This window comes from Pelophylax lessonae (genome assembly GCF_965119305.1).
Source record: "Pelophylax lessonae genome assembly, chromosome: 2".
NCBI lineage: Eukaryota > Metazoa > Chordata > Amphibia > Anura > Ranidae > Pelophylax > Pelophylax lessonae.
Genome location: NC_138769.1, coordinates 143,443,835 through 143,455,890, shown reverse-complemented (window position 1 = coordinate 143,455,890; position 12,056 = coordinate 143,443,835). Strand labels below are relative to the sequence as shown.

The 12,056-nt window shown below is 42.4% G+C and overlaps 1 pseudogene across 1 annotated transcript; it reads right to left on the bottom strand.

The window, feature by feature from the left end:
* Nucleotides 1–9,333: 9,333 nt before the first annotated feature.
* Nucleotides 9,334–11,319, bottom strand: LOC309547996 (annotated as a pseudogene). Its single transcript has 2 exons — nucleotides 10,975–11,319; nucleotides 9,334–9,833 (listed from the first exon to the last, which is right to left on the bottom strand). The product of its transcript is annotated as an uncharacterized misc_RNA (transcript).
* Nucleotides 11,320–12,056: the final 737 nt, after the last annotated feature.

Here is a 12,056-nt window from a genome sequence, read left to right as displayed (position 1 = left end):
GTCGTATACTGCACAAATCTGGCCTTTATGGAAGAGTGGCAAGAAGAAAGACATTTCCTAAAGATATCCATAAAAAGTGTCATTTAAAGTTTGCCACAAGCCATCTGGGAGACACACCAAACATGTGGAAGAAGGTGCTCTGGTCAGATGAAACCAAAATCAAACTTTCTGGCAACAATGCAAAACGTTATGTTTGGCGTAAAAGCAACACAGCTCATCACCCTGAACACACCATCCCCACTGTCAAATATGGTGGTGGCAGCATCATGGTTTGGGCCTGCTTTTCTTCAGCAGGGACAGGGAAGATGTTTAAAATTGATGGGAAGATGGATGGAGCCAAATACAGGACCATTCTAGAAGAAAAAAAGGGGGAAAATATCTGCGCTCGGACAAATGAACGAAATATACAATATATAAATATATAAACAGGTTAGTAATGGCAGCCAACTAGAAAGTAGATTATAAACTTGTACACATAAGGAAGGAGATATAGTAGCACCAAACACTAGATAAAAATATCAAATAGAAATGTCCAATAAACAGTCCAATATGTCCAATAGATGGAGAAGGAGAGGTGGAAACAAGATCCCAATTCTGCACAGCTGGGAATTGGGATCTTGTTTCCACCTCTCCTTCTCCATCTATTGGACATATTGGACTGTTTATTGGACATTTCTATTTGATATTTTTATCTAGTGTTTGGCGCTATTATATCTCCTTCATTCTGGAAGAAAACCTGATGGAGTCTGCAAAAGGCCCGAGACTGGGAAGGAGATTTGTCTTCCAACAAGACAATGATCCAAAACATAAAGCAAAATCTACAATGGAATGGTTCACAAATAAACATATCCAGGTGTTAGAATGGCCAAGTCAAAGTCCAGACCTGAATCCAATCGAGAATCTGTGGAAAGAACTGAAAACTGCTGTTCACAAACGCTCTCCATCCAACCTCACTGAGCTCAAGCTGTTTTGCAAGGAGGAATGGGCAAAAATTTCAGTCTCTCGATGTGCAAAACTGATAGAGATATACCCCAAGCGACCAAAAGGTGGCGCTACAAAGTATTAACTTAAGGGGGCTAATTTCTCAGTTTTTAATTTGTTAAAAAGGTTTGAAATATCCAATAAATGTCATTCCACTTCATGATTGTGTCCCACTTGTTGTTGATTCTTCACAAAAAATTACAGTTTTATATCTTTATATCTTTGTTTGAAGCCTGAAATGTGGCAAAAGGTCGCAAAGTTCAAGGGGGCCGAATACTTTCGCAAGGCACTGTATGTATATGTATGTATATATATATATATATATATATATATATATATATGTATGTATATATATATATATATGTGTGTGTGTGTGTGTGTGTGTGTGTGTGTATGTATATATATATATATATATATATAATTAGTATCTCACAAATGTGAGTACACCCCTCACATTTTTGTAAATATTTTATTATACCTTTTTCATGTGACAGCACTGAAGAAATTACACTTTGCTACAATGTAAAGTATTGAATGTACAGCTTACAAAACAGTGTAAATTTGCTGTCCCCTCAAAAGAACTCAGCACACAGCCATTAATGTCTAAAGCGCTGCCAACAAAAGTGAGTACACCCCTAAGTGAAAATGTCCAAATTGGGCCCAATTAGGCATTTTCCCTCCCCAATGTCATGTCACTCGTTAGTGTTACAAGGTCTCAGGTGCGAATGGGGAGCAGGTGTGTTACATTTTGTGTTATCGCTCTCACTCTCTCATACTGGTCACTGGAAGTTAAACTTGGCACCTCATGGCAAAAAACTCTCTGAGGATCTGAAAAAAAGAATTGTTGCTCTACATAAAGATGGCCTAGGCTATAATAAGATTTCCAGGACCCTGAAACTAAGCTGCAGCACGGTTGCCAAGACCATACAGTGGTTTAACAGGACAGGTTCCACTCAGAACAGGCCTCACCATGGTCGACCAAAGAAGTTGGGTGCGCGAGCTTAGCGTCATATCCAGAGGTTGTCTTCAGGAAAAAGACGTAGGAGTGTTGCCAGCATTGCTGCAGAGGTTGAAGTGTTGGGGGGTCAGCCTGTCAGTGTTCGGACCATACGCCGCACACTGCATCATATTGGTCTGCATGTCTGTCGTCCCAGAAGGAAGCCTCTTCTAAAGATAATGCACAAGAAAGCCTGCAAACAGTTTTCTGAAGACAAGCAGACTAAGGACATGGATTACTGGAACCATGTCCTGTGATCTAATGAGACCAAGATAAACTTATTTGGTTCAGATGGTGTCAAGTGTGTGTGGCAGCAACCAAGTGAGGAGTACAAAGACAAGTGTGTCTTGCCTAGAGTCAAGCATGATGGTGGGAGTGTCATGATCTTGGGCTGCATGAGTGCTGCCGGCACTGGGAAGCTACATGAATGCAAGCATGCACTGTGACATACTGAAGCAGAGCGTGATCCCCCTCCCTTCAGAGACTGGGCCACAGGGCAGTATTCCAGCATGATAATGACCCCAAACACACCTCCAAGACAACCACTGCCTTGCTAAAGAAGATGAGGGTAAAGTTGATGGACTGGCCAAGCATGTCTCCAGACCTAAACCCTATTGAGCATATGTAGGGAATCCTCAAACGGAAAGTGGAGGATTGCAAGGTCTCTAACTTCCACCAGCTCCATGATGTCGTCATGGAGGAGTGGAAGAGGACTAAAGTGGCAACCTGTGAAGCTCTGGTGAACTCCATGCCCAAGAGGGTAAAGGCAGTGCTGGAAAATAATGGTGGTCACACAAAATATTGACACTTTGGGCCCAATTTGGATATTTTGATTTAGGGGTGTACTCACTTTTGTTGCCAGCAATTTAAAAATGAATGGCTGTGTGTTGAGTTATTTTGAGGGGACAGCAAATTTACCTTGTTATACAAGCTGTACACTCACTACTTTACATTGTAGCAAAGTGTCATTTCTTCAGTGTTGTCACAAGAAAAGATATAATAAAATATTTACAAAAATGTGAGGGGTGCACTCAATTCTGTGAGATATTGTGTGTGTGTGTGTGTGTGTGTGTGTGTATATATATATATATATAATGTGTGTAAACTGTATATGTTTTAGACGGGTGTAAAAAGAATTAAAAAAATGCGGTAAAGTAGGAAAGCTTTCAGAGATAAATAATTTATTGGTTTTATTTTTATCAGTTACAAAAATGCAAAGTGAGCAAACAGAAGAAAAATCAATCTATTCTAAATCAAATCATTATTTCATCTGATTACCCTTTGGCTTCAAAAACGCATCAATTCTTACACTTGCACACTTTGCACACTTGCACAAAATCTGTTGTTTTGAATGATTCGAGTCAGGTGTACAATTAACCAATTCTACCAAGCAGGTGCTAATGATTATCAATTTCATATGTAGGTTGAAACAGTAATTAGCTGAAACAGAAACAGCTGTGTAGGAGGCTTAAAACGCAGTGAGAAACTCTGCTACTAAGGTAAGGTTGTGCAAGACGATTCCATGTCATACACCATGGTTAGACTGAGCACAGCAACAAGACACAAGGTGGTTATATACTGCATTAGCAAGGTCTCTCCCAGGCAAATATTTCAAAGCAGACTGGGGTTTGAAGATGTGATGTTCAAGCTCTTTTGAAGAAGCACAAAGAAATGGGGAACGTTGAGGACCGTAAGTGCAGTGGTTGACCAAGGAAAGTAATGCAGCAGATGAAAGACCCATCATGCTTGCTTCCCTTTTACATTGGAAGATGTCCACAAGTGTCGTCATCACAGAATTGGAGGAAAGCTGTGGGATCTAGGTACACCTATCTACTGTCCAGAGAAGTCTGGTAAGAAATGGTCTTCATGGAAGAATGCGGCCAAAAAGCCATACATCTTGTGGAAACAAGGCCAAGTGACACAACTATACACAAAAACATAGCAACTGGGGTGCAGAAAAATGGCAGCAGGTGCTCTGGACTAATGAATCAAAATGTGAAATATTTGGCTGTAGCAGGAGTCAGTTTGTTCGCAGAAGGGCTGGGGAGTAGTACAATGAGTGTTTGCAGCCAACAGTGAAGCTGGTGGAGGTTCCTTGGAAGCTTGAGGCTGCATTTCTGCGAATAGAGTTGGAGATTTGGTCAGGATCAATGGTGTCCTCAATGCTGAGAAATATAGGCAGATACTTATCCATTATGCCATACCATCAATGTGTGATTGGCCCCAAATGTATCCTGGGGCAGGACAACGACAACATATAGCCAATGTCATTAAGAATTATCTTCAGCATAAAGAACAAGTGATAGTTTCTCCCCAACAGAGCCTTGATCTCAACATTATCGACTCTGTCTGGGATTACATGAAGAGACAGAAAAATTTGAGGAAGCCTACATCCACAGTTAGTTTTCCAAGAACAACCTACCTGCCGAGTTCCTTCAAAAACTGTTTGCAAGTGTACCTAGAATAATTGATGCTGTTTTGAAGGCAAAGTGTGGTCACACCAATTATTGATTTGATTTGGATTTCTCTTCTGTTCATTTTTTCCATGGTGCCTCTGGATCTAAAACAGTGTACAAGTATTTAGTACATAGAGTGCTCCTCAGGGAAGTGCAGAGTCGCTTAGTCCATATGAAACCTTCATCTGTGTAATAATAAGATGTAGGAAGAGACTAGAAGACTGGATGGATGGATGAAAGGATGGATGAGTAGCTGAGCAAAAGGATGAACTGGGGCTAGAACAGAAAGGAAACCTCTACAGCTTCTGCCGAAGATGTGGGTGGGATCACCTCAATGCATAAAAAAATGAATAGCAGGGCAGTGAGTTAAGTATCAAATAAAAACACTTTTTTAACCTCCCTGGCGGTCTGATTATGTCCAGATTTCTGTGCTAAAAGCGATACATTGTTTTGCATAGAAATCTGTTGTTTTACATTTTAAAACTCCCCTTCCCCTGGGATCCCCCGGTCGTCCTCCCCTCGCCTACCTTCCGCTATCCTCCCGATGTGTGCTTGGCCGGTGCCGGCACCTGTCTTCTGGTTCCCTTCCCTGCGAGCGTTGCGACGCAGGGGGGTGGAACTGGCGGCAAATTTAAAAGTGTAAATACACTAAATTACATGATACAAAGCTGTGATCCTAACGGATCACACCGTATCATGCCTATTCACCGCAGGATTGCACCTGGTGACTTTTCCAGTACCCTGCCTGTGCTTTTCCAGTGCTTTGTGCCTGGAAAATAGAGAAAGACCATGGCGCAAAAGCGCTTTTAGATGAACTGGAAAACAGTAACAGTGAAACTAAGTTACGTGTGAGACTGAGGGACCCTGCGCTTAGGGATTAAAGTGAAATTAGTGTATAAAAAGTGTACATTTAAAGCTGCTAGCTGCAGTGAAAAGTGCTGGTGCTCTTTTAGGAATGTGTAATGTGAATGCAGCGCTGCTTTGAAAATATAAATATATAAATAATTCTTCTTAAATATGGGTGATATTCTTCAAAAAATCATAAAAACATAAGATCATAAAATCACACAACTCATAAAACCATAAACTTCCTAAAATCAAATGATTTAACACGTTGTGCTATGAATAAATGTCCATTAGTGCATCCTTCCGAAGTGCTGTAACCTTTTCCAATATTCATAAAGTGCTTGAGTGCTCGAACTGTGCTATAAGCGGGGTTTCCCCCTTCAGATGTCTACTTACCACCAAGTAGATATAATCAGGCATGAAAAAAGGCTTTACACTCAGCTTCTCCAATTAATCAATCAAGAAGGAATATTGCTGGAAGATCAAGATTCATCACCCGTGTCCTCAGAAAAAGAAGCTTTTCATAGTGAAGTTCGTTTAAACAACACATTTATTAGGTGTACAACGGGGGTTTATACTCACAAACATCACAATTTAGCATGCAATAATGAAAAGAGCGGCTCGGCGGCGTGCTGCTCCCGCAGCATACGATCCTCCGGCCGGGGATCACGTGGTACTCGCTCTACCTATCGCTAGACGCGTTTCGCTGTGAGCTACAGATGAAGCTGTGTGTCACAGCGAAACGCCATGGCTGTTCAAAATTTTTCAGGCACGAAGCACTGAAAAAGCACAGGCAGGGCACTAGAAGAGTCACCGGGTGCAATCCTGTGCTGAAATGGCAAGATACAGTGTAATCCGTTAGGATCACAGTTTTGTATCATGTCATTTAGGGGGAGATTTACTAAAACTGGATCTAGTGCATCTGTGCGTGGTAACCAATCAGCTTCTAACTTCAGCTTGTTCAATTAAGCTTTGACAATAAAACCTAGAAGCTGATTGGTTACTATGCACAGCTGAACCAGATTCTGTGTGCACCAGCTTTAGTAAATCTCCCCCTTAGTGTTTTTACACTTTTGAATTTGCCGCCGGTTCCACCCCCTGCGTCGCAACGCTTGCAGTAGGGAACCGGAAAACAAGTGCTGGCAATCGGCCGTGCACAGAGTGGGGAGAGACTGTGAGGAGGACAGGGAAGACAGCGGGGTAGTGCAGGGAAGGTGAGTAACATTGCGGGGTAATCCCGAGTGTGGCTCGGGGTAACCGCTTTTGGTACTGAAAGTTAACGAGCCACGCTCGGAATACCGCCAGGGAGGTTAAAACAAGCAGTACACTTATCTTAAAATTTACACCAAACCGCATGCATGTAGCTCACTCAGCCTTCCTCTTCTGCACCCTCCTCATCCTCTCTATCTGCACCCCCAAAGACACTATCACCAACACCACCACCACCATATACCCTCCGCTTGAGTCACTGGAATTATTTTCCGATCCATCACAAGACATTTGCGATGCGCAGCCATTCCTGGCATCAGATCAGGAAGAGGAGGTAGCAACAGCTGCCACCCAGCAGTCTGATGACAGTACCCAGATTAGCCAAAGGAGGTTGGTCCCCGCTGTTGCTGCCTACTCTTGAGATCTTGAATGTTAGTGGGGGGGAAGGTGACGTCGATGATGACATGTCTATGGACGTCATCTATGGACGTCACGTGGGCGCCCACAAGAGAGGAAGAGGAGGGGAGTTCAGAGGAGGAGAGATGGACCAGCAGATAGGGAGGAGAAGCAGGCGGAACTTACATTGCACAGGAGGGACAAAGCAGCAGACTGCTAATGTATCAGGAGCGAGCCATCAACCATGTACAGTCACATCTGGCGCTCCCAGAACGCCCGGTACATGGCTTCACAGTGTGGGCTTTTTTTAATGTGTCCGCTGCTGACAATAGTGTTGCCATATGCAGCCTTTGCAGTCAACGCATAAGTCACGGTAAGCCCAACACTCACCTAGGGACGACCGCCTTAAGAAGGCACCTGGACTCCCATCACCAAGCCCAGTGGGAGCAACGCCGTCAGAACCCACAAAGCCACACTCCAGCCTCTCACCGTCCAGCCTCTTCTCCTTCTCCTCTCTCCTCACAATTGTCTTCCACTCCACCTTCCATCATGCCGTCATCACGTTGTTCTGGAAAAAGGCAGGCTTCCGTGGCCCAAATGTTGTAGCGTAAAAAAAATGATGACGCCGGATAACAATCTTACCCAACAGTTGACTGCTGGCTTGTCGGAACTGATAGCCCGCCAACTACTGCCATATGAACTGAGAGGCCTTTGGAAATTTGTGGCCATTGGAACACCACAATGGAAGGTCCCAGGAAGGAAATATTTCTCGCAGAAGGGCATTCCAGAGCTATATGGCCATGTTCGACGGCAAGTGAATGTATCTCTGGCACAGAGTGTCAGTGCCAACATACATCTGACCACAGACACGTGGTCTAGCAAACATGGTCAGGGAAGGTCAGAATGCAGCACTTCCAGGCCTTGCTTCGAGAAATGCTGCATTCTGCTTTTGCGTGCGTTTGCATGTGACCAGTAGACCATGTTTGATTAAAATTCCTCATGATAGGCCACAAATATCCGCCAGACCGCCATCCACCCATAACAATTCATGGTCCATGTCTTTGATAAATACAGCGGCATAAAAGGCATTTTATGTTCATTGAATGTCTATTTTTTGGGGCCTTTCATGGCCGACAATTATTTATCCTGTCAATGCCTAATGTACCTCCAGCCACAGAATACAACATTCTTAGCTGTCAGGTGAACGCTTTTGGGCTCATTTTTGGGGCCTGTAATGGTGGGGCGACACTTAATTCTGTATCCTGTGAATGCCTAATGTACCTTTAGCCACAGAATACAACGTTCTTAGCTGTCAGGTAAACGCATGTGGGCTAATTTTTGGGGCCTGGAATGGGGGACACTTAGTTCTGTATCCTGTGAATGCCTAATGTACCTTCAGCCACAGAATACAACTTTTTTGCTGTCCAGGTAAGAGCATGTGGGCTAATATATGGGGCCTGGAATTGGCGACACTTACTTCTTTATCCCGTGAATGCCTAATTTTTCAGACTGGAATTGAAAATCAATGGGTCTGTATACGTTCTGCCAAATTGTGGAACGGATGCGGACCCATTTTACAGACGTGTGAATGGACCCTATATTTATTTGACATGTATTTACCGGCTGCTCTCAGTTCTGGCTGCTTTAGAAAAAAAAATGTTTTTTGCTGAAAAAAAAAAAAAAATGTTGTGGGACTATTTGTGCACAGCTAGTAAGTATTTTGCGGGTGCAAATATGACCTGAAGGTTTTTAAAGTTCGCCTGCCATTAAAGTCAATGGGGCTCGCCGCGAACTTGCAGTTCGCGAACATTTGAGAAAGTTTGCGGATAACGTTCGCGAACCACCCCGGCCAATGTTTGCCCATCACTATTTAGAACTTTTAATATTTATTGCACAGACCACAACTGGCCAACAAACCAGTCTATAAAAATTATGCTTCTTAAAAACTGTACAAAAAATAAGTAAAAAAAATATATAAATACACTCTTTGTTGTGCAAAATAAAAATATAAAACCGTCACACAACTGGTAGACATACTGTAGCCTACTTGAAGTATTTTATAATACTGAACAATGCACCAAAAATAAACAATAATAATAAAAATATACACTCTTTGTAGTGCAAATTAAAAATATGAAACTGATATATGTAAACCGGTAATGAAAATTTGTATTACCTGTTTTCATATATCAGTGTCATATTTTTAATTTGCACTACAAAAGTGTATATTTTTATTATTATTGTTAAATGGGAAAAAAAAAAAAACACTTGTAATCCCCTCTGCCTCTATTCAAATCACTGTCACATAAATCCAACTTTAGCTCCTAAACATTCATGAATTCGTTCATTCATTCATCAATTAATCGATACACTCCTTCCTAACACTCATCCTTCCATTTATCCACCATAGCATCCTTCCATTCTCCCCATCCATCTAAGCTATCCATCCTAAGTATTAAACCAGTGGTTGTATCTCAAAACCAGAAGCTTGTCAAACTTCTGGTCAGAAAGTCTATTCCTCTTTGGAGTTATGACAAGTTTCCCAAGACTAAAGAGTCTCTCTACTGGGGCACTGAACGTAGTGGCTGCATTATATCTGAGTGAAATTTTCTTTATCAGTGCAAATCCATTTACAAAGTCTATCTCTCGTGCTCCTGATTTGAAATAATCTGTGACTTGACTTTCAGCTGTAGAAAAGGTGTCATCGTCTTCCTCAAAGGAAAATAACTCATCCTCTATAGCTGAGTCTCTGCTAACGGCATGTTGATGTGCTGGTAGTGGTACCTGCTTGCTGGTCTTGGTCTAGGACAAGTTTCCGGCACTCTGCCAGCAGACTTGTCCTTACCGACCTGTGTCCGAAGCCAACGTAGTTTGAATTTGGGCAGGGTCACAGCAGCCAAGAAAGCATCCTCACTTTCCAGCACCTCTGCAAATCTTGTTTTGATTGCCTGAAATGATAAGAATGCAAAGAACATATTATTTCACGTATTTTATTTCAGGTACTTGTATAGCTACGTCAATTTACGCAGCTCTTTACATATACAGTATCTCACAAAAGTGAATACACCCTTCACATTTATGTAAATATTTTATTAAATCTTTTCATGTGACACGTACAACACTGAAGAAAAGGACACTTTGTTACAATGTAAAGTAGTGAGTGTACAGCTTGAATAACAGTGTAAATTTGCTGTCCCTTCAAAAAAACTCAACACACAGCCATTAATCTCTACACCACTGGCAATAAAAGTGAGTACACCCCTAATTCAAAATGTCCAAATCGGGCCCAATTAGTCCTTTTCCCTCCCCGGTGTCGTGTGACTCGTAAGTGTTACAAGGTCTCAGGTGTGAATGGTGAGCAGGTATGTTAAGTTTGGTGTTATCACTCTCACTCTCACTCTCTCATACTGGTCACTGGAAGTTCAACATGGCACCTCATGGTAAAGAACGCTCTGAGGATCTGAAATTAGGAATGGTTGCTCTACATAAAGATGGCCTAGGCCAGTGATGGCGAACCTTGGCACCCCAAAAGTTTTGGAACTACATTTCCCATGATGCTTATGCACTCTGCAGTGTAGTTAAGCATCATGGGAAATGTAGTTCCAAAACATCTGGGGTGCCAAGGTTCGCCATCACTAGCCTAGGCCATAAGAAGATTGCCAAGACCCTAAAACTGAGCTGCAGCATGGTGGCCAAGACCATACAGTGGTTTAACAGGACAGGTGCAACTCAGAATAGGCCTCGCCATGGTCGAACAAAGAAGTTGTGTGTACATGCTCATATCCAAAGGTTGTCTTTGGGAAATAGACCTATGAGTGCTGCCAGCATTGCTGCAGAGGTTGAAGGGGTGGGAAGTCAGTCTGTGCTCAGACCATACGCCGCACACTGCATGAAATTGGTCTACATTGTCTACATGGCTGTCGTCCCAGAAGGAAGCCTTTTCTAACATTCATACATACACATACTAGGGCCGATTTTAGACAGGAACTAATTACCCTACAAGCATGTCTTTGAAGTGTGGAGGGAAATAAATAAGATGCAATTCTTGGGTGACTGGTTAAAGATATTTAAATAAATTAAAGTTCTTACCATGACAACTGCCTCTGGAAGGTCAACTAGGATTTGCAGGCCACTCTTCAGTTCCAAGGTCTTGAAAATCAATGTCTCCAGTGTTGGTAGGAGTGTACCATGGAAACAGTTGTCTTCTCCCTGAAGAATGTCTAAGGCTACTGTAAGTGGCCACATAACAATACAGTACTCTCTGATGAACTGATGTTCTCATTCTGTGATGGCTGTCATCCCGAACTTGGACCAGATGTTGTTCAGCTCACCCCTAGGAATCTTACAGATTCGAGCCAGGGCATCATAAAATGAATTCCATCTTGTACTGCAAGGGACCAGCAGCTTCTTTGCAATGATGTCATCCACGGTTTCTGCAGCCATCGTTGAACGACTATTACGTTCCAAAAGCCACATTTTGTGGTAGCGCTTCTGTATATCGCTTTTGTTTGTGGTTTTGACAGTAACCACTTGTCAACATCAGTACATGAAACAAGGTTTAAAGTGTGCGCAGCACACCTCTGATGTGGCCGGAAAGTGATCACAATTTCTTCACCATCATCATCACCACCATTTTGCAATACATCATTAATGTCCGTAAAAGTCACCTCCTCCTCATCATCCTCAGTGTCCTCCTTCTCGACTGGCTGCTGGCATCTTTTAAAGGCCTTGATGAAATTGGAGCCATTATCTGTGACAGTTGATGTAATTTTATGGGATGAGCCATAGGATGAGTGAATGTTTTCAAGCTCAATTGCAATAATGTCCTGAGTATGACAACCCTTGAGTCTTCTGCATGCTAGGGCTGCTTTCCCTCGCTTCATGCTGTTTGGATTTATCAAATGCGCAGTTTCGCCAAGATAGCTTTTATTATGTGCCGTCCAAATATCGGCTGTTGTAGAAATATATTCTACATGTTCAAAGGTCTTTTTGAGTTTGGCATTCATTCTTGCATACTCGGCATATATGTACTTTGAAAAAGTATTTTTGCATGGTGGGCTTACCCCCTGTCTCGCAGGTATTTTCGAAAATGATTGCCCGGAAAGAATCTGACTCAACTGTTGACAACGGCAGCATCTCCTCAACTATATATCTGGAAATGATTTTATTTA